Here is a 19,849-nt window from a genome sequence, read left to right as displayed (position 1 = left end):
ATATCACTTTCCCAATTCCACAAGAACTGTCTTAGCGAAAGGCTTCTTGAGGGGAAAGCTGTAACTCTGTGAGATGATTTCACAGAACACAAAGAGGTTTCTCAGAATGCTTCTTTCTCTTTGTTATCGGAGGATATTTAATTTGGCCCTATAGTCTTCAAAGGGAATCGAAATATCTGTTCTCAGATTCCACAGAAATAAGGCTAGCAAAGAGATCCACGAAATACAGATGTAACTCTGTGAGATGAATTAACAGAACACTAAGCAGTTTCTCAGAAAGCTTTTTCCAGATTTTATCTGAGGATATTTCCTTTTTCACCATAGCCCTCTATGGGCTTCCAAATATCACTTTGCCAATACTAGAAGAACTGTCTTAGCGAAAGGCTTCTTCTAGGAAAAGCTATAACTCTGTGAGATGATTTCACAGAACACAAAGAAGATTCTCAGAAGGCTTCTTTCTCTTTGTTATCGGAGGATATTTCCTTTGGCCCTATAGTCTTCAAAGGGATAAGAAATATCTGTTCTCAGATTCCACAGAAATAAGGCTAGCAAAGAGATCCACGAAATACAGATGTAACTCTGTGAGATGAATTAACAGAACACTAAGCAGTTTCTCAGAAAGCTTCTTTCCAGATTTCATCTGAGGATATTTCCTTTTTCACCATATCCCTCTATGGGCTTCCAAATATCACTTTGCCAATTCCACAAGAACTGTCTTAGCGAAAGGCTTCTTGAGGGGAAAGCTGTAACTCTGTGAGATGATTTCACAGAACACAAAGAAGTTTCTCAGAAAGTTTCTTTCTCTTTGTTATCGGAAGATATTTCCTTTGGCCCTATAGTCTTCAAAGGGATCCGAAATATCTGTTCTCAGACTCCACAGAAATAAGGCTAGCAAAGAGATCCACGAAATACAGATGTAACTCTATGGGATGAATTAACAGAACACTAAGCAGTTTCTCAGAAAGCTTCTTTCCTGATTTCATCTGAGGATATTTCCTTTTTCACCATAGCCCTCTAGGGGCTTCCCAATATCACTTTGCCAATTCCACAATAACTGTCTTAGCGAAAGGCTTCTTGAGGGGAAAGCTGTAACTCTGTGAGATGATTTCACAGAACACAAAGAAGTTTCGCAGAAAGCTTCTTTCTCTTTGTTATCGGAGGATATTTCCTTTGGCCCTATAGTCTTCAAAGGGATCCGAATTATCTGTTCTCAGATTCTACAGAAATAAGGCTAGCAAAGAGATCCATGAAATACAGATGGAACTCTGTGAAATGAATTAAGAGAACACTAAGCAGTTTCTCAGAAAGCTTCTTTCCAGATTTCATCTGAGGATATTTCCTTTTTCACCATAGCCCTCTATGGGCTTCCAAATATCACTTTGCCAATTCCACAAGAACTGTCTTAGCGAAAGGCTTCTTGAGGGGAAAGCTGTAACTCTGTGAGATGATTTCACAGAACAAAAAGAAGTTTCTCAAAAAGCTTCTTTCTCTTTGTTATCGGAGGATATTTCCTTTGGCCCTGTAGTCTTCAAAGGGATCCGAAATATCTGTTCTCAGATTCCACAGAAATAAGGCTAGCAAAGAGATCCACGAAATACAGATGTAACTCTGTGAGATGAATTACCAGAACACTAAGCAGTTTCTCAGAAAGCTTCTCTCCAGATTTCATCTGAGGATATTTCCTTTTTCACCATAGCCCTCTATGGGCTTCAAATATCACTTTGTCAATTCCACAAGAACTGCCTTATCGAAAGGCTTCTTGAGGGGAAAGCTGTAACTCTGTGAGATAATTTCACAGAACACAAAGAAGTTTCTCAGAAAGCTTCTTTCTCTTTGTTATCGGAGGATATTTCCTTTGGCCCTATAGTCTTCAAAGGTATCCGAAATATATGTTCTCAGATTCCACAGAAATAAGGCTAGCAAAGAGATCCACGAATACAGATGTAACTCTGAGAGATGAATTAACAGAACACTAAGCAGTTTCTCAGAAAGCTTCTTTCCAGATTTCATCTGAGGATATTTCCTATTTCACCATAGCCCTCTAAGGGCTTCCAAATATCACTTTGCCTATTCCACAAGAATTGTCTTAGCGAAATTCTTCTTGACGGGAAAGCTGTAACTCTGTGAGAAGATTTCACAGAACAGGAAGAAGTTTCTCAGAACGCTTCTTTCTCTTTGTTATCGGAGAATATTTCCTTTGGCCCTATAGTCTTCAAAGGGGTCCGAAATATCTGTTCTCAGAATCCACAGAAATAAGGCTAGCAAAGAGATCCACGAAATACAGATGGAACTCTGTGAGATGAATTAGCAGAACACTAAGCAGTTTCTCAGAAAGCTTCTTTCCAGATTTCATCTGAGGATATTTCCTTTTTCACCATAGCCCTCAAGGGGCTTCCATATATCATTTAGCCAATTCCACAAGAACTATCTTAGCGAAAGGCTTCTTGAGGGGAAAGCTGTAACTCTGTGAGATGATTTCACAGAACACAAAAAAGTTTCTCAGAAAGCTTCTTTCTCTTTGTTATCGGAGGATATTTTCTTTGGACCTATAGTCTTCAATGGGATGCGAAATATCTATTCTCAGATTCCACAGAAATAAGGCTAGCAAAGGGATCCACGAAATACAGATGTAACTCTATGGGATGAATTAACAGAACACTAAGCAGTTTCTCAGAAAGCTTCTTTCCAGAATTCATCTGAAGATATTTCCTTTTTCACCATAGCCCTCTATGGGCTTCCCAATATCACTTTGCCAATTCCACAAGAACTGTCTTAGCGAAAGTCTTCTTGAGGGGAAAGCTGTAACTCTGTGAGATGATTTCACAGAACACAAAGAAGTTTCTCAGAAAGCTCCTTTCTCTTTGTTATCGGAGGATATTTCCTTTCGCCCTATAGTCTTCAAAGGGATCCGAAATATCTGTTCTCAGATTCCACAGAAATAAGGCTAGCAAAGAGATCCACGAAATACAGATGTAACTCTGTGAGATGAATTACCAGAACACTAAGCAGTTTCCCAGAAAGCTTCTTTCCAGATTTCATCTGAGGATATTTCCTTTTTCACCATACCCCTCTAGGGGCTACCAAATATAACATTTCCAATTCCACAAGAACTGTCTTAGCGAAAGGCTTCTTCTAGGGAAAGCTGTAACTCTCTGAGATGATTTCACAGAACACAAAGAAGTTTCTCAGAAAGCTTCTTTCTCTTTGTTTTAGGAGGATATTTCCTTTGGCCCTATTGTCTTCAAAGGGATCCGAAATATCTGTTCTCAGATTCCACAGAAATAAGGCTAGCAAAGAGATCCACGAAATACAGATGTAACTCTGTGAGATGAATTAACAGAACACTAAGCAGTTTCTCAGAAAGCTTCTTTCCAGATTTCATCTGAGGATATTTCCTTTTTCACCATAGCCGTCTATGGGCTTCGAAATATCACTTTGCCAATTCCACAAGAACTGTCTTAGCGAAAGTCTTCTTGAGGTGAAAGCTGTAACTCTGTGAGATGATTTCACAGAACACAAAGAAGTTTCTCAGAAAGCTTCTTTCTCTTTGTTATCGGAGGATATTTCCTTTGGCCCTGTAGTCTTCAAAGGGATCCGAAATATCTGTTCTCAGTTTCCACAGAAATAAGGCTAGCAAAGAGATCCACGAAATACAGATGTAACTCTGTGAGATGAATTACCAGAACACTAAGCAGTTTCTCAGAAAGCTTCTTTCCAGATTTCATCTGAGGATATTTCCTTTTTCACCATACCCCTCTATGGGCTACCAAATATAACATTTCCAATTCCAAAAGAACTGTCTTAGTGAAACGATTCTTCTAGGGAAAGCTGTAACTCTGTGAGATGATTTCACAGAACACAAAGAAGTTTCTCAGAAAGCTTCTTTCTCTTTGTTATCGGAGGATATTTCCTTTGGCCCTATTGTCTTCAAAGGGATCCGAAATATCTATTCTCAGATTCCACAGAAATAAGGCTAGCAAAGAGATCCACGAAATACAGATGTAACTCTGTGAGATGAATTAAAAGAACACTAAGCAGTTTCTCAGAAAGCTTCTTTCCAGATTTCATCGGAGGATATTTCCTTTTTCACCATAGCCCTCTATGGGCTTCCAAATATCACTTTCCCAATTCCACAAGAACTGTCTTAGCGAAAGGCTTCTTGAGGGGAAAGCTGTAACTCTGTGAGATGATTTCACAGAACACAAAGAGGTTTCTCAGAATGCTTCTTTCTCTTTGTTATCGGAGGATATTTAATTTGGCCCTATAGTCTTCAAAGGGAATCGAAATATCTGTTCTCAGATTCCACAGAAATAAGGCTAGCAAAGAGATCCACGAAATACAGATGTAACTCTGTGAGATGAATTAACAGAACACTAAGCAGTTTCTCAGAAAGCTTTTTCCAGATTTTATCTGAGGATATTTCCTTTTTCACCATAGCCCTCTATGGGCTTCCAAATATCACTTTGCCAATACTACAAGAACTGTCTTAGCGAAAGGCTTCTTCTAGGAAAAGCTATAACTCTGTGAGATGATTTCACAGAACACAAAGAAGATTCTCAGAAGGCTTCTTTCTCTTTGTTATCGGAGGATATTTCCTTTGGCCCTATAGTCTTCAAAGGGATAAGAAATATCTGTTCTCAGATTCCACAGAAATAAGGCTAGCAAAGAGATCCACGAAATACAGATGTAACTCTGTGAGATGAATTAACAGAACACTAAGCAGTTTCTCAGAAAGCTTCTTTCCAGATTTCATCTGAGGATATTTCCTTTTTCACCATATCCCTCTATGGGCTTCCAAATATCACTTTGCCAATTCCACAAGAACTGTCTTAGCGAAAGGCTTCTTGAGGGGAAAGCTGTAACTCTGTGAGATGATTTCACAGAACACAAAGAAGTTTCTCAGAAAGTTTCTTTCTCTTTGTTATCGGAAGATATTTCCTTTGGCCCTATAGTCTTCAAAGGGATCCGAAATATCTGTTCTCAGACTCCACAGAAATAAGGCTAGCAAAGAGATCCACGAAATACAGATGTAACTCTATGGGATGAATTAACAGAACACTAAGCAGTTTCTCAGAAAGCTTCTTTCCTGATTTCATCTGAGGATATTTCCTTTTTCACCATAGCCCTCTAGGGGCTTCCCAATATCACTTTGCCAATTCCACAATAACTGTCTTAGCGAAAGGCTTCTTGAGGGGAAAGCTGTAACTCTGTGAGATGATTTCACAGAACACAAAGAAGTTTCGCAGAAAGCTTCTTTCTCTTTGTTATCGGAGGATATTTCCTTTGGCCCTATAGTCTTCAAAGGGATCCGAATTATCTGTTCTCAGATTCTACAGAAATAAGGCTAGCAAAGAGATCCATGAAATACAGATGGAACTCTGTGAAATGAATTAAGAGAACACTAAGCAGTTTCTCAGAAAGCTTCTTTCCAGATTTCATCTGAGGATATTTCCTTTTTCACCATAGCCCTCTATGGGCTTCCAAATATCACTTTGCCAATTCCACAAGAACTGTCTTAGCGAAAGGCTTCTTGAGGGGAAAGCTGTAACTCTGTGAGATGATTTCACAGAACAAAAAGAAGTTTCTCAAAAAGCTTCTTTCTCTTTGTTATCGGAGGATATTTCCTTTGGCCCTGTAGTCTTCAAAGGGATCCGAAATATCTGTTCTCAGATTCCACAGAAATAAGGCTAGCAAAGAGATCCACGAAATACAGATGTAACTCTGTGAGATGAATTACCAGAACACTAAGCAGTTTCTCAGAAAGCTTCTTTCCAGATTTCATCTGAGGATATTTCCTTTTTCACCATAGCCCTCTATGGGCTACCAAATATAACATTTCCAATTCCACAAGAACTGTCTTAGTGAAAGGATTCTTCTAGGGAAAGCTGTAACTCTGTGAGATGATTTCACAGAACACAAAGAAGTTTCTCAGAAAGCTTCATTCTCTTTGTTACCGGAGGATATTTCCTTTGGCCCTATAGTCTTCAAAGGGATCCGAAATATCTGTTCTCAGATTCCACAGATATTAGGCTAGCAAAGAGATCCACGAAATACAGATGTAACTCTGTGAGATGAATTAACAGAACACTAAGCAGTTTCTCAGAAAGCTTCTTTCCAGAGTTCATCGGAGGATATTTCCTTTTTCACCATAGCCCTCTATGATCTTCCAAATATCACTTTTCCAATTCCACAAGAACTGTCTTAGCGAAAGGCCACTTGAGGGGAAAGCTGTAACTCTGTGAGATGATTTCACAGAACACAAAGAAGTTTCTCAGAAAGCTTCTATCTCTTTGTTATCGGAGGATATTTCCTTTGTCCCTGTAGTCTTCAAAGGGATCCGAAATATCTTTTCTCAGATTCCACAGAAATAAGGCTAGCAAAGACATCCACGAAATACAGATGTAACTCTGTGAGATGAATTAACAGAACACTAAGCAGTTTCTCAGAAAGCTTCTTTCCAGAATTCATCTGAGGATATTTCCTTTTTCACCATAGCCCTCTATGGGCTTCCCAATATCACTTTGCCAATTCCACAAGAACTGTCTTAGTGAAACGATTCTTCTAGGGAAAGCTGTAACTCTCTGAGATGATTTCACAGAACACAAAGAATTTTCTCAGAAAGCTTCTTTCTCTTTGTTATAGGAGGATATTTCCTTTGGCCCTATTGTCTTCAAAGGGATCCGAAATATCTGTTCTCAGATTCCACAGAAATAAGGCTAGCAAAGAGATCCACGAAATACAGATGTAACTCTGTGAGGTGAATTAACAGAACACTAAGCAGTTTCTCAGAAGGCTTCTTTCCAGATTTCATCGGAGGATATTTCCTTTTTCACCATAGCCGTCTATGGGCTTCGAAATATCACTTTGCCAATTCCACAAGAACTGGCTTAGCGAAAGGCTTCTTCTAGGGAAAGCTGTAAGTCTGTGAGATGATTTCACAGAACACAAAGAAGTTTCTCAGAAAGCTTCTTTCTCTTTGTTATCGGAGGATATTTCCTTTGGCCCTATATTCTTCAAAGGGATCCGAAATATCTGTTCTCAGACTCCACAGAAATAAGGCTAGCAAAGAGATCCACGAAATACAGATGTAACTCTATGGGATGAATTAACAGAACACTAAGCAGTTACTCAGAAAGCTTCTTTCCAGATTTCATCTGAGGATATTTCGTTTTTCACCATAGCCCTCTAGGGGCTTCCCAATATCACTTTGCCAATTCCACAATAACTGTCTTAGCGAAAGGCTTCTTGAGGGGAAAGCTGTAACTCTGTGAGATGCTTTCACAGAACACAAAGAAGTTTCTCAGAAAGCTTCTTTCTCTTTGTTATCGGAGGATATTTCCATTGGCCCTATAGTCTTCAAGGGGATCCGAAATATCTGTTCTCAGATTCCACAGAAATAAGGCTAGCAAAGAGATCCACGAAATACAGAAGTAACTCTGTGAGATGAATTAACAGAACACTAAGCAGTTTCTCAGAAAGCTTCTTTCCAGAATTCATCTGAGGATATTTCCTTTTTCACCATAGCCCTCTATGGGCTTCCCAGTATCACATTGCCAATTCCACAAGAACTGTCTTAGCGAAAGTCTTCTTGAGGGGAAAGCTGTAACTCTCTGAGATGATTTCACAGAACACAAAGAAGTTTCTCAGAAAGCTTCTTTCTCTTTGTTATAGGAGGATATTTCCTTTGGCCCTATTGTCTTCAAAGGGATCCGAACTATCTGTTGTCAGATTCCACAGAAATAAGGCTAGCAAAGAGATCCACGAAATACAGATGTAACTCTGTGAGATGAATTAACAGAACACTAAGCAGTTTCTCAGAAAGCTTCTTTCCAGATTTCATCTGAGGATATTTCCTTTTTAACCATAGCCCTCTAGGGGCTTCCCAATATCACTTTGCCAATTCCACAATAATTGTCTTAGCGAAAGGCTTCTTGAGGGGAAAGCTGTAACTCTGTGAGATGATTTCACAGAACACAAAGAAGTTTCTCAGAAAGCTTCTTTCTCTTTGTTATCGGAGGATATTTCCATTGGCCCTATAGTCTTCAAAGGGATCCGAAATATCTGTTCTCAGATTCCACAGAAATAAGGCTAGCAAAGAGATCCACGAAATACAGATGTAACTCTGTGAGATGAATTACCAGAACACTAAGCAGTTTCTCAGAAAGCTTCTTTCCAGATTTCATCTGAGGATATTTCCTTTTTCACCATACCCCTCTATGGGCTACCAAATATAACATTTCCAATTCCACAAGAACTGTCTTAGTGAAACGACTCTTCTGGGGAAAGCTGTAACTCTGTGAGATGATTTCACAGAACACAAAGAAGTTTCTCAGAAAGCTTCTTTCTCTTTGTTATCGGAGGATATTTCCTTTGGCCCTATTGTCTTCAAAGGGATCCGAAATATCTGTTCTCAGATTCCACAGAAATAAGGCTAGCAAAGAGATCCACGAAATACAGATGTAACACTGTGAGATGAATTAACAGAACACTAAGCAGTTTCTCAGAAAGCTTCTTTCCAGATTTCATCGGAGGATATTTCCTTTTTCACCATAGCCCTCTAGGGGCTTCCATATATCACTTTGTCAATTCCACAAGAACTGGCTTAGCGAAAGGCTTCTTCTAGGGAAAGCTGTAACTCTGTGAGATGATTTCACAGAACACAAAGAAGTTTCTCAGAAAGCTTCTTTCTCTTTGTTATCGGAGGATATTTCCTTTGGCCCTATATTCTTCAAAGGGATCCGAAATATCTGATCTCAGATTCCACAGAAATAAGGCTAGCATAGAGTTCCACGAAGTACAGATGTAACTCTGTGAGATGAATTAACAGAACACTAAGCAGTTTCTCAGAAAGCTTCTTTCCAGATTTCATCTGAGGATATTTCCTTTTTCACCATAGCCCTCTATGGGCTTCCAAATATCACTTTCCCAATTCCACAAGAACTGTCTTAGCGAAAGGCTTCTTGAGGGGAAAGCTGTAACTCTGTGAGATGATTTCACAGAACACAAAGAAGTGTCTCAGAAAGCTTCTTTCTCTTTGTTATCGGAGGATATTTCCTTTGGCCCTATAGTCTTCAAAGGGATCCGAAATATCTGTGCTCAGATTCCACAGAAATAAGGCTAGCAAAGAGTTCCACGAAGGACTGATGTAACTCTGTGAGATGAATTAACAGAACACTAAGCAGTTTCTCAGAAAGCTTCTTTCCAGATTTCATCTGAGGATATTTCCTTTTTCACCATAGTCCTCTAGGGGCTTCCATATATCACTTTGCAATTCCACAAGAACTGTCTTAGCGAAAGGCTTCTTGAGGGGAAAGCTGTAACTCTCGGAGATGATTTCACAGAACACAAAGAAGTTTCTCAGAAAGCTTCTTTCTCTTTGTTATCGGAGGATATTTCCTTTGGCCCTATAGTCTTCAAAGGAATCTGAAATACCTTTTCTCAGATTCCACAGAAATAAGGCAAGCAAAGAGATCCACGAAATACAGATGTAACTCTGTGAGATGAATTAACAGAACACTAAGCAGTTTCTCAGAAAGCTTCTTTCCAGATTTCAACTAAGGATATTTCCTTTTTCACCATAGCCCTCTATGGGCCTCCAAATATCACTTTCCCATTCCACTAGAGCTGTCTTAGCGGAGGCTTCTTGAGGGGAAAGCTGTAACCCTGTGAGATGATTTAACAGAACACAAAGAAGTTTCTCAGAAAGCATCTTTCTCTTTGTTATCGGAGGCTATTTCCTTTGGCCCTATAGTCTTCAAAGGGATCCGAAATATCTGTTCTCAGACTCCACAGAAATAAGGCTAACAAAGAGATCCACGAAATACAGATGTAACTCTGTGAGATGAATTAACGGAACACTAAGCAGTTCTTCAGAAAGCTTCTTTCCAGATTTCATCTGAGGATATTTCCTTTTTCACCATAGCCCTCTATGGGCTTCCAAATATCACTCTGCCAAATCCACAAGAACTGTCTTAGCAAAAGGCTTCTTGAGGGCAGAGCTGTAACTCTGTGAGATGATTTCACAGAACACAAAGTAGTTTCTCAGAAAGCTTCTTTCTCTCTGTTATCGGAGGATATTTCCTTTGTCCCTGTAGTCTTCAAAAGGATCCGAAACATCTGTTCTCAGATTATACAGAAATAAGGCTAGCAAAGAGATCCACGAAATACAGATGTAACTCTGTGAGATGAATTAACAGAACACTAAGCAGTTTCTCAGAAAACTTCTTTCCAGATTTCATCTGAGGATATTTCCTTTTTCACCATAGCCGTCTATGGGCTTCGAAATATCACTTTGCCAATTCCACAAGAACTGTCTTAGCGAAAGGCTTCTTCTAGGGAAAGCTGTAACTCTGTGAGATGATTTAACATAACACAAAGAAGTGTCTCAGAAAGCTTCTTTCTCTTTGTTATCGGAGGATATTTCCTTTGGCCCTATAGTCTTCAAAGGGATCCGAAATATTTGTTCTCAGATTCCACAGAAATAAGGCTAGCAAAGAGATCCACGAAGTATAGATGTAACTCTGTGAGATGAATTAACAGAACACTAAGCAGTTTCTCAGAAAGCTTCTTTCCAGATTTCATCTGAGGATATTTCCTTTTTCACCATAGCCCTCTATGGGCTTCCAAATATCACTTTCCCAATTCCACAAGAACTGTCTTAGCGAAAGGCTTCTTGAGGGGAAAGCTGTAACTCTGTGAGATGATTTCACAGAACACAAAGAGGTTTCTCAGAAAGCTTCTTTCTCTTTGTTATCGGAGGATATTTAATTTGGCCCTATAGTCTTCAAAGGGATCCGAAATATCTGTTCACAGATTCCACAGATATAAGGCTAGCAAAGAGATCCACGAAATACAGATGTAACTCTGTGAGATGAATTAACAGAACACTAAGCAGTTTCTCAGAAAGCTTCTTTCCAGAGTTCATCGGAGGATATTTCCTTTTTCACTATAGCCCTCTATGATCTTCCAAATATCACTTTTCCAATTCCACAAGAACTGTCTTAGCGAAAGGCTTCTTGAGGGGAAAGCTGTAACTCTGTGAGATGATTTCACAGAACACAAAGAAGTTTCTCAGAAAGCTTCTATCTCTTTGTTATCGGAGGATATTTCCTTTGGCCCTATAGTCTTCAAAGGGATCCGAAATATCTTTTCTCAGATTCCACAGAAATAAGGCTAGCAAAGAGATCCACGAAATACAGATGTAACTCTGTGAGATGAATTAACAGAACACTAAGCAGTTTCTCAGAAAGCTTCTTTCCAGATTTCATCTGAGGATATTTCCTTTTTCACCATAGCCCTCTAAGGGCCTCCAAATATCACTTTCCCAATTCCACAATAGCTGTCTTAGCGAAAGGCTTCTAGAGGCAAAAGCTGTAACTCTGTGAGATGATTTCACAGAACACAAAGAAGTTTCTCAGAAAGCTTCTTTCTCTTTGTTATCGGAGGATATTTCCTTTGGCCCTATAGTCTTCAAAGGGATCCGAAATATCTGTTCTCAGATTCCACAGAAATAAGGCTAGCAAAGAGATCCACGAAGTACAGATGTAACTCTGTGAGATGAATTAACAGAACACTAAGCAGTTTCTCAGAAAGCTTCTTTCCAGATTTCCTCTGAGGATATTTCCTTTTTCACCATAGCCCTCTAGGGGCTTCCATATATCACTTTGCAATTCCACAAGAACTGTCTTAGCGAAAGGCTTCTTGAGGGGAAAGCTGTAACTCTGTGAGATGATTTCACAGAACACAAAGAAGTTTCTCAGAAAGCTTCTTTCTCTTTGTTATCGGAGGATATTTCCTTTGGCCCTATAATCGTCAAAGGGATCCGAAACACCTTTTCTCAGATTCCACAGAAATAAGGCAAGCAAAGAGATCCACGAAATACAGATGTAACTCTGTGAGATGAATTAACAGAACACTAAGCAGTTTCTCAGAAAGCTTCTTTCCAGATTTCATCGGAGGATATTTCCTTTTTCACCATAGCCCTCTATGGGCTTCCAAATATCACTTTTCCAATTCCACAAGAACTGTCTTAGCGAAAGGCTTCTTCATTGGAAAGCTGTAACTCTGTGAGATGATTTCACAGAACACAAAGAAGTTTCTCAGAAAGCTTCTTTCTCTTTGTTATCAGAGGATATTTCCTTTGGCCCTATAGTCTTCAAAGGGATCCGAAATATGTGTTCTCAGATTCCACAGAAATAAGGCTAGCAAAGAGATCCACGAAATACAGATGTAACTCTGTGAGATGAATACACAAAACCCAAAGCAGTTTCTCAGAAAGCTTCTTTCCAGATTTCATCTGAGGATATTTCCTTTTTCACCATAGCACTCTAAGGGCTTCCAAATATCACTTTGCCAATTCCACAAGAACTGTCTTAGCGAAAGGCTTCTTGAGGGGAAAGCTGTAACTCTGTGAGATGCTTTCACAGAACACAAAGAAGTTTCTCAGAAAGCTTCTTTCTCTTTGTTATCGGAGGATATTTCCATTGGCCCTATAGTCTTCAAAGGCATCCGAAATATCTGTTCTCAGATTCCACAGAAATAAGGCTAGCAAAGAGATCCACGAAATACAGATGTAACTCTGTGAGATGAATTAACAGAACACTAAGCAGTTTCTCAGAAAGCTTCTTTCCAGAATTCATCTGAGGATATTTCCTTTTTCACCATAGCCCTCTATGGGCTTCCCAATATCACTTTGCCAATTCCACAAGAACTGTCTTAGCGAAAGTCTTCTTGAGGGGAAAGCTGTAACTCTGTGAGATGATTTCACAGAACACAAAGAAGTTTCTCAGAAAGCTTCTTTCTCTTTGTTATCATAGGATATTTCCTTTGGCCCTATAGTCTTCAAAGGGATCCGAAATATCTGTTCTCAGATTCTACAGAAATAAGGCTAGCAAAGAGATCCACGAAATACAGATGGAACTCTGTGAAATGAGTTAAGAGAACACTAAGCAGTCTCAGAAAGCTTCTTTCCAGATTTCATCGGAGGATATTTCCTTTTTCACCATAGCCCTCTATGGGCTTCCAAATATCACTTTGCCAATTCCACAAGAACTGTCTTAGCGAAAGGCTTCTTGAGGGGAAAGCTGTAACTCTGTGAGATGATTTCACAGAACACAAAGAAGTTTCTCAAAAAGCTTCTTTCTCTTTCTTATCGGAGGATATTTCCTTTGGCCCTGTAGTCTTCAAAGGTATCCGAAATATCCGTTATCAGATTCCACAGAAATAATGCTAGCAAAGAGATCCACGAAATACAGATGTAACTCTGTGAGATGAATTACCAGAACACTAAGCAGTTTCTCAGAAAGCTTCTTTCCAGATTTCATCTGAGGATATTTCCTTTTTCACCATAGCCCTCTATGGGCTACCAAATATAACATTTCCAATTCCACAAGAACTGTCTTAGTGAAAGGATTCTTCTAGGGAAAGCTGTAACTCTGTGAGATGATTTCACAGAACACAAAGAAGTTTCTCAGAAAGCTTCTTTCTCTTTGTTACCGGAGGATATTTCCTTTGGCCCTATTGTCTTCAAAGGGATCCGAAATATCTGTTCACAGATTCCACAGATATAAGGCTAGCAAAGAGATCCACGAAATACAGATGTAACTCTGTGAGATGAATTAACAGAACACTAAGCAGTTTCTCAGAAAGCTTCTTTCCAGAGTTCATCGGAGGATATTTCCTTTTTCACTATAGCCCTCTATGATCTTCCAAATATCACTTTTCCATTTCCACAAGAACTGTCTTAGCGAAAGGCTTCTTGAGGGGAAAGCTGTAACTCTGTGAGATGATTTCACAGAACACAAAGAAGTTTCTCAGAAAGCTTCTATCTCTTTGTTATCGGAGGATATTTCCTTTGGCCCTGTAGTCTTCAAAGGGATCCGAAATATCTTTTCTCAGATTCCACAGAAATAAGGCTAGCAAAGAGATCCACGATATACAGATGTAACTCTGTGAGATGAATTAACAGAACACTAAGCAGTTTCTCAGAAAGCTTCTTTCAAGATTTCCTCTGAGGATATTTCCTTTTTCACCATAGCCCTCTAAGGGCCTCCAAATATCACTTTCCCAATTCCACAATAGCTGTCTTAGCGAAAGGCTTCTAGAGGCGAAAGCTGTAACTCTGTGAGATGATTTCACAGAACACAAAGAAGTTTCTCAGAAAGCTTCTTTCTCTTTGTTATCGGAGGATATTTCCTTTGGCCCTATAGTCTTCAAAGGGATCCGAAATATCTGTTCTCAGACTCCACAGAAATATGGCTAGCAAAGAGATCCACGTAATACAGATGTAACTCTGTGAGATGAATTAACAGAACACTAAGCAGTTCTTCAGAAAGCTTCTTTCCAGATTTCATCTGAGGATATTTCCTTTTTCACCATAGACCTCTAGGGGCTTCCAAATATCGCTCTGCCAATTCCACAAGAACTGTCTTAGCAAAAGGCTTCTTGAGGGCAGAGCTGTAACTCTGTGAGATGATTTCACAGAACACAAAGAAGATTGTCAGAAAGCTTCTTTCTCTTTGTTATCGGAGGATATTTCCTTTGTCCCTGTAGTCTTCAAAGGGATCCGAAATATCTGTTCTCAGATTATGCAGAAATAAGGCTAGCAAAGAGATCCACGAAATACAGATGTAACTCTGTGAGATGAATTAACGGAACACTAAGCAGTTTCTCAGAAAACTTCTTTCCAGATTTCATCTGAGGATATTTCCTTTTTCACCATAGACGTCTATGGGCTTCCAAATATCACTTTGCCAATTCCACAAGAACTGTCTTAGCGAAAGGCTTCTTCTCTGGAAAGCTGTAACTCTGTGAGATGATTTCACAGAACACAAAGAAGTTTCTCAGAAAGCTTCTTTCTCTTTGTTATCGGAGGATATTTCCTTTGGCCCTATAGTCTTCAAAGGGATCCGAAATATCTGTTCTCAGATTCCACAGAAATAAGGCTAGCAAAGAGATCCACGAAGTACAGATGTAACTCTGTGAGATGAATTAACAGAACACTAGGCAGTTTCTCAGAAAGCTTCTTTCCAGATTTCATCTGAGGATATTTCCTTTTTCACCATAGCCCTCTAGGGGCTTCCATATATCACTTTGCAATTCCACAAGAACTGTCTTAGCGAAAGGCTTCTTGAGGGGAAAGCTGTAACTCTGTGAGATGATTTCACAGAACACAAAGAATTTTCTCAGAGAGCTTCTTTCTCTTTGTTATCGGAGGATATTTCCTTTGGCCCTATAATCGTCAAAGGGATCCGAAACACCTTTTCTCAGATTCCACAGAAATAAGGCAAGGAAAGAGATCCACGAAATACAGATGTAACTCTGTGAGATGAATTAACAGAACACTAAGCAGTTTCTCAGAAAGCTTCTTTCCAGATTTCATCGGAGGATATTTCCTTTTTCACCATAGCCCTCTATGGGCTTCCAAATATCACTTTTCCAATTCCACAAGAACTGTCTTAGCGAAAGGCTTCTTCATTGGAAAGCTGTAACTCTGTGAGATGATTTCACAGAACACAAAGAAGTTTCTCAGAAAGCTTCTTTCTCTTTGTTATCGGAGGATATTTCCTTTGGCCCTATAGTCTTCAAAGGGATCCGAAATATGTGTTCTCAGATTCCACAGAAATAAGGCTAGCAAAGAGATCCACGAAATACAGATGTAACTCTGTGAGATGAATTAACAGAACACTAAGCAGTTTCTCAGAAAGCTTCTTTCCAGATTTCATCTGAGGATATTTCCTTTTTCACCATAGCCCTCTATGGGCCTCCAAACATCACTTTCCCAATTCCACAAGAGCTGTCTTAGCGAAAGGCTTCTCGAGGGGAAAGCTGTAACTATGTGAGATGATTTCACAGAACACAAAGAGGTTTCTCAGAAAGCTTCTTTCTCTTTGTTATCGGAGGATATTTCCTTTGTCCCTGTAGTCTTCAAAGGGATCCGAAATATCTGTTCTCAGATTATACAGAAATAAGGCTAGCAAAGAGATCCACGAAATACAGATGTAACTCTGTGAGATGAATTAACAGAACACTAAGCAGTTTCTCAGAAAACTTCTTTCCAGATTTCATCTGAGGATATTTCCTTTTTCACCATAGCCGTCTATGGGCTTCCAAATATCACTTTGCCAATTCCACAAGAACTGTCTTAGCGAAAGGCTTCTTCTAGGGAAAGCTGTAACTCTGTGAGATGATTTCACAGAACACAAAGAAGTGTCTCAGAAAGCTTCTTTCTCTTTGTTATCAGAGGATATTTCCTTTGGCCCTATAGTCTTCAAAGGGATCCGAAATATTTGTTCTCAGATTCCACAGAAATAAGGCTAGCAAAGAGATCCACGAAGTACAGATGTAACTCTGTGAGATGAATTAACAGAACACTAAGCAGTTTCTCAGAAAGCTTCTTTCCAGATTTCATCTGAGGATATTTCCTTTTTCACCATAGCCCTCTAGGGGCTTCCATATATCACTTTGCAATTCCACAAGAACTGTCTTAGCGAAAGGCTTCTTGAGGGGAAAGCTGTAACTCTCTGAGATGATATCACAGAACACAAAGAAGTTTCTCAGAAAGCTTCTTTCTCTTTGTTATCGGAGGATATTTCCTTTGGCCCTATAGTCTTCAAAGGGATCCGAAATACCTTTTCTCAGATTCCACAGAAATAAGGCAAGCAAAGAGATCCACGAAGTACAGATGTAACTCTGTGAGATGAATTAACAGAACACTAAGCAGTTTCTCAGAAAGCTTCTTTCCAGATTTCATCTGAGGATATTTCCTTTTTCACCATAGCCCTCTATGGGCCTCCAAATATCACTTTCCCAATTCCACTAGAGCTGTCTTAGCGGAGGCTTCTTGAGGGGAAAGCGGTAACTCTGTGAGATGATTTCACAGAACACAAAGAAGTTTCTCAGAAAGCATCTTTCTCTTTGCTATCGGAGGCTATTTCCTTTGGCCCTATAGTCTTCAAAGGGATCCGAAATATCTGTTCTCAGACTCCACAGAAATAAGGCTAGCAAAGAGATCCACGAAATACAGATGTAACTCTGTGAGATGAATTAACGGAACACTAAGCAGTTCTTCAGAAAGCTTCTTTCCAGATTTCATCTGAGGATATTTCCTTTTTCACCATAGCCCTCTATGGGCTTCCAAATATCACTCTGCCAAATCCACAAGAACTGTCTTAGCAAAAGGCTTCTTGAGGGCAGAGCTGTAACTCTGTGAGATGATTTCACAGAACACAAAGAGGTTTCTCAGAAAGCTTCTTTCTCTTTGTTATCGGAGGATATTTCCTTTGTCCCTGTAGTCTTCAAAGGGATCCGAAATATCTGTTCTCAGATTATACAGAAATAAGGCTAGCAAAGAGATCCACGAAATACAGATGTAACTCTGTGAGATGAATTAACAGAACACTAAGCAGTTTCTCAGAAAACTTCTTTCCAGATTTCATCTGAGGATATTTCCTTTTTCACCATAGCCGTCTATGGGCTTCCAAATATCACTTTGCCAATTCCACAAGAACTGTCTTAGCGAAAGGCTTCTTCTAGGGAAAGCTGTAACTCTGTGAGATGATTTCACAGAACACAAAGAAGTGTCTCAGAAAGCTTCTTTCTCTTTGTTATCGGAGGATATTTCCTTTGGCCCTATAGTCTTCAAAGGGATCCGAAATATTTGTTCTCAGATTCCACAGAAATAAGGCTAGCAAAGAGATCCACGAAGTACAGATGTAACTCTGTGAGATGAATTAACAGAACACTAAGCAGTTTCTCAGAAAGCTTCTTTCCAGATTTCATCTGAGGATATTTCCTTTTTCACCATAGCCCTCTACGGGCTTCCATATATCACTTTGCAATTCCACAAGAACTGTCTTAGCGAAAGGCTTCTTGAGGGGAAAGCTGTAACTCTCTGAGATGATATCACAGAACACAAAGAAGTTTCTCAGAAAGCTTCTTTCTCTTTGTTATCGGAGGATATTTCCTTTGGCCCTATAGTCTTCAAAGGGATCCGAAATACCTTTTCTCAGATTCCACAGAAATAAGGCAAGCAAAGAGATCCACGAAGTACAGATGTAACTCTGTGAGATGAATTAACAGAACACTAAGCAGTTTCTCAGAAAGCTTCTTTCCAGATTTCATCTGAGGATATTTCCTTTTTCACCATAGCCCTCTATGGGCCTCCAAATATCACTTTCCCAATTCCACTAGAGCTGTCTTAGCGGAGGCTTCTTGAGGGGAAAGCGGTAACTCTGTGAGATGATTTCACAGAACACAAAGAAGTTTCTCAGAAAGCATCTTTCTCTTTGCTATCGGAGGCTATTTCCTTTGGCCCTATAGTCTTCAAAGGGATCCGAAATATCTGTTCTCAGACTCCACAGAAATAAGGCTAGCAAAGAGATCCACGAAATACAGATGTAACTCTGTGAGATGAATTAACGGAACACTAAGCAGTTCTTCAGAAAGCTTCTTTCCAGATTTCATCTGAGGATATTTCCTTTTTCACCATAGCCCTCTATGGGCTTCCAAATATCACTCTGCCAAATCCACAAGAACTGTCTTAGCAAAAGGCTTCTTGAGGGCAGAGCTGTAACTCTGTGAGATGATTTCACAGAACACAAAGAGGTTTCTCAGAAAGCTTCTTTCTCTTTGTTATCGGAGGATATTTCCTTTGGCCCTGTAGTCTTCAAAGGGATCCGAAATATCTGTTCTCAGATTATACAGAAATAAGGCTAGCAAAGAGATCCACGAAATACAGATGTAACTCTGTGAGATGAATTAACAGAACACTAAGCAGTTTCTCAGAAAACTTCTTTCCAGATTTCATCTGAGGATATTTCCTTTTTCACCATAGCCGTCTATGGGCTTCCAAATATCACTTTGCCAATTCCACAAGAACTGTCTTAGCGAAAGGCTTCTTCTAGGGAAAGCTGTAACTCTGTGAGATGATTTCACAGAACACAAAGAAGTGTCTCAGAAAGCTTCTTTCTCTTTGTTATCGGAGGATATTTCCTTTGGCCCTATAGTCTTCAAAGGGATCCGAAATATTTGTTCTCAGATTCCACAGAAATAAGGCTAGCAAAGAGATCCACGAAGTACAGATGTAACTCTGTGAGATGAATTAACAGAACACTAAGCAGTTTCTCAGAAAGCTTCTTTCCAGATTTCATCTGAGGATATTTCCTTTTTCACCATAGCCCTCTAGGGGCTTCCATATATCACTTTGCAATTCCACAAGAACTGTCTTAGCGAAAGGCTTCTTGAGGGGAAAGCTGTAACTCTCTGAGATGATATCACAGAACACAAAGAAGTTTCTCAGAAAGCTTCTTTCTCTTTGTTATCGGAGGATATTTCCTTTGGCCCTATAGTCTTCAAAGGGATCCGAAATACCTTTTCTCAGATTCCACAGAAATAAGGCAAGCAAAGAGATCCACGAAGTACAGATGTAACTCTGTGAGATGAATTAACAGAACACTAAGCAGTTTCTCAGAAAGCTTCTTTCCAGATTTCATCTGAGGATATTTCCTTTTTCACCATAGCCCTCTATGGGCCTCCAAATATCACTTTCCCAATTCCACTAGAGCTGTCTTAGCGGAGGCTTCTTGAGGGGAAAGCGGTAACTCTGTGAGATGATTTCACAGAACACAAAGAAGTTTCTCAGAAAGCATCTTTCTCTTTGCTATCGGAGGCTATTTCCTTTGGCCCTATAGTCTTCAAAGGGATCCGAAATATCTGTTCTCAGACTCCACAGAAATAAGGCTAGCAAAGAGATCCACGAAATACAGATGTAACTCTGTGAGATGAATTAACGGAACACTAAGCAGTTCTTCAGAAAGCTTCTTTCCAGATTTCATCTGAGGATATTTCCTTT

Source organism: Macaca fascicularis, chromosome 15 (assembly GCF_037993035.2).
Source record: "Macaca fascicularis isolate 582-1 chromosome 15, T2T-MFA8v1.1".
NCBI classification, from domain to species: Eukaryota; Metazoa; Chordata; class Mammalia; order Primates; family Cercopithecidae; genus Macaca; species Macaca fascicularis.
Note: the sequence above shows the minus strand (reverse complement) of the source record.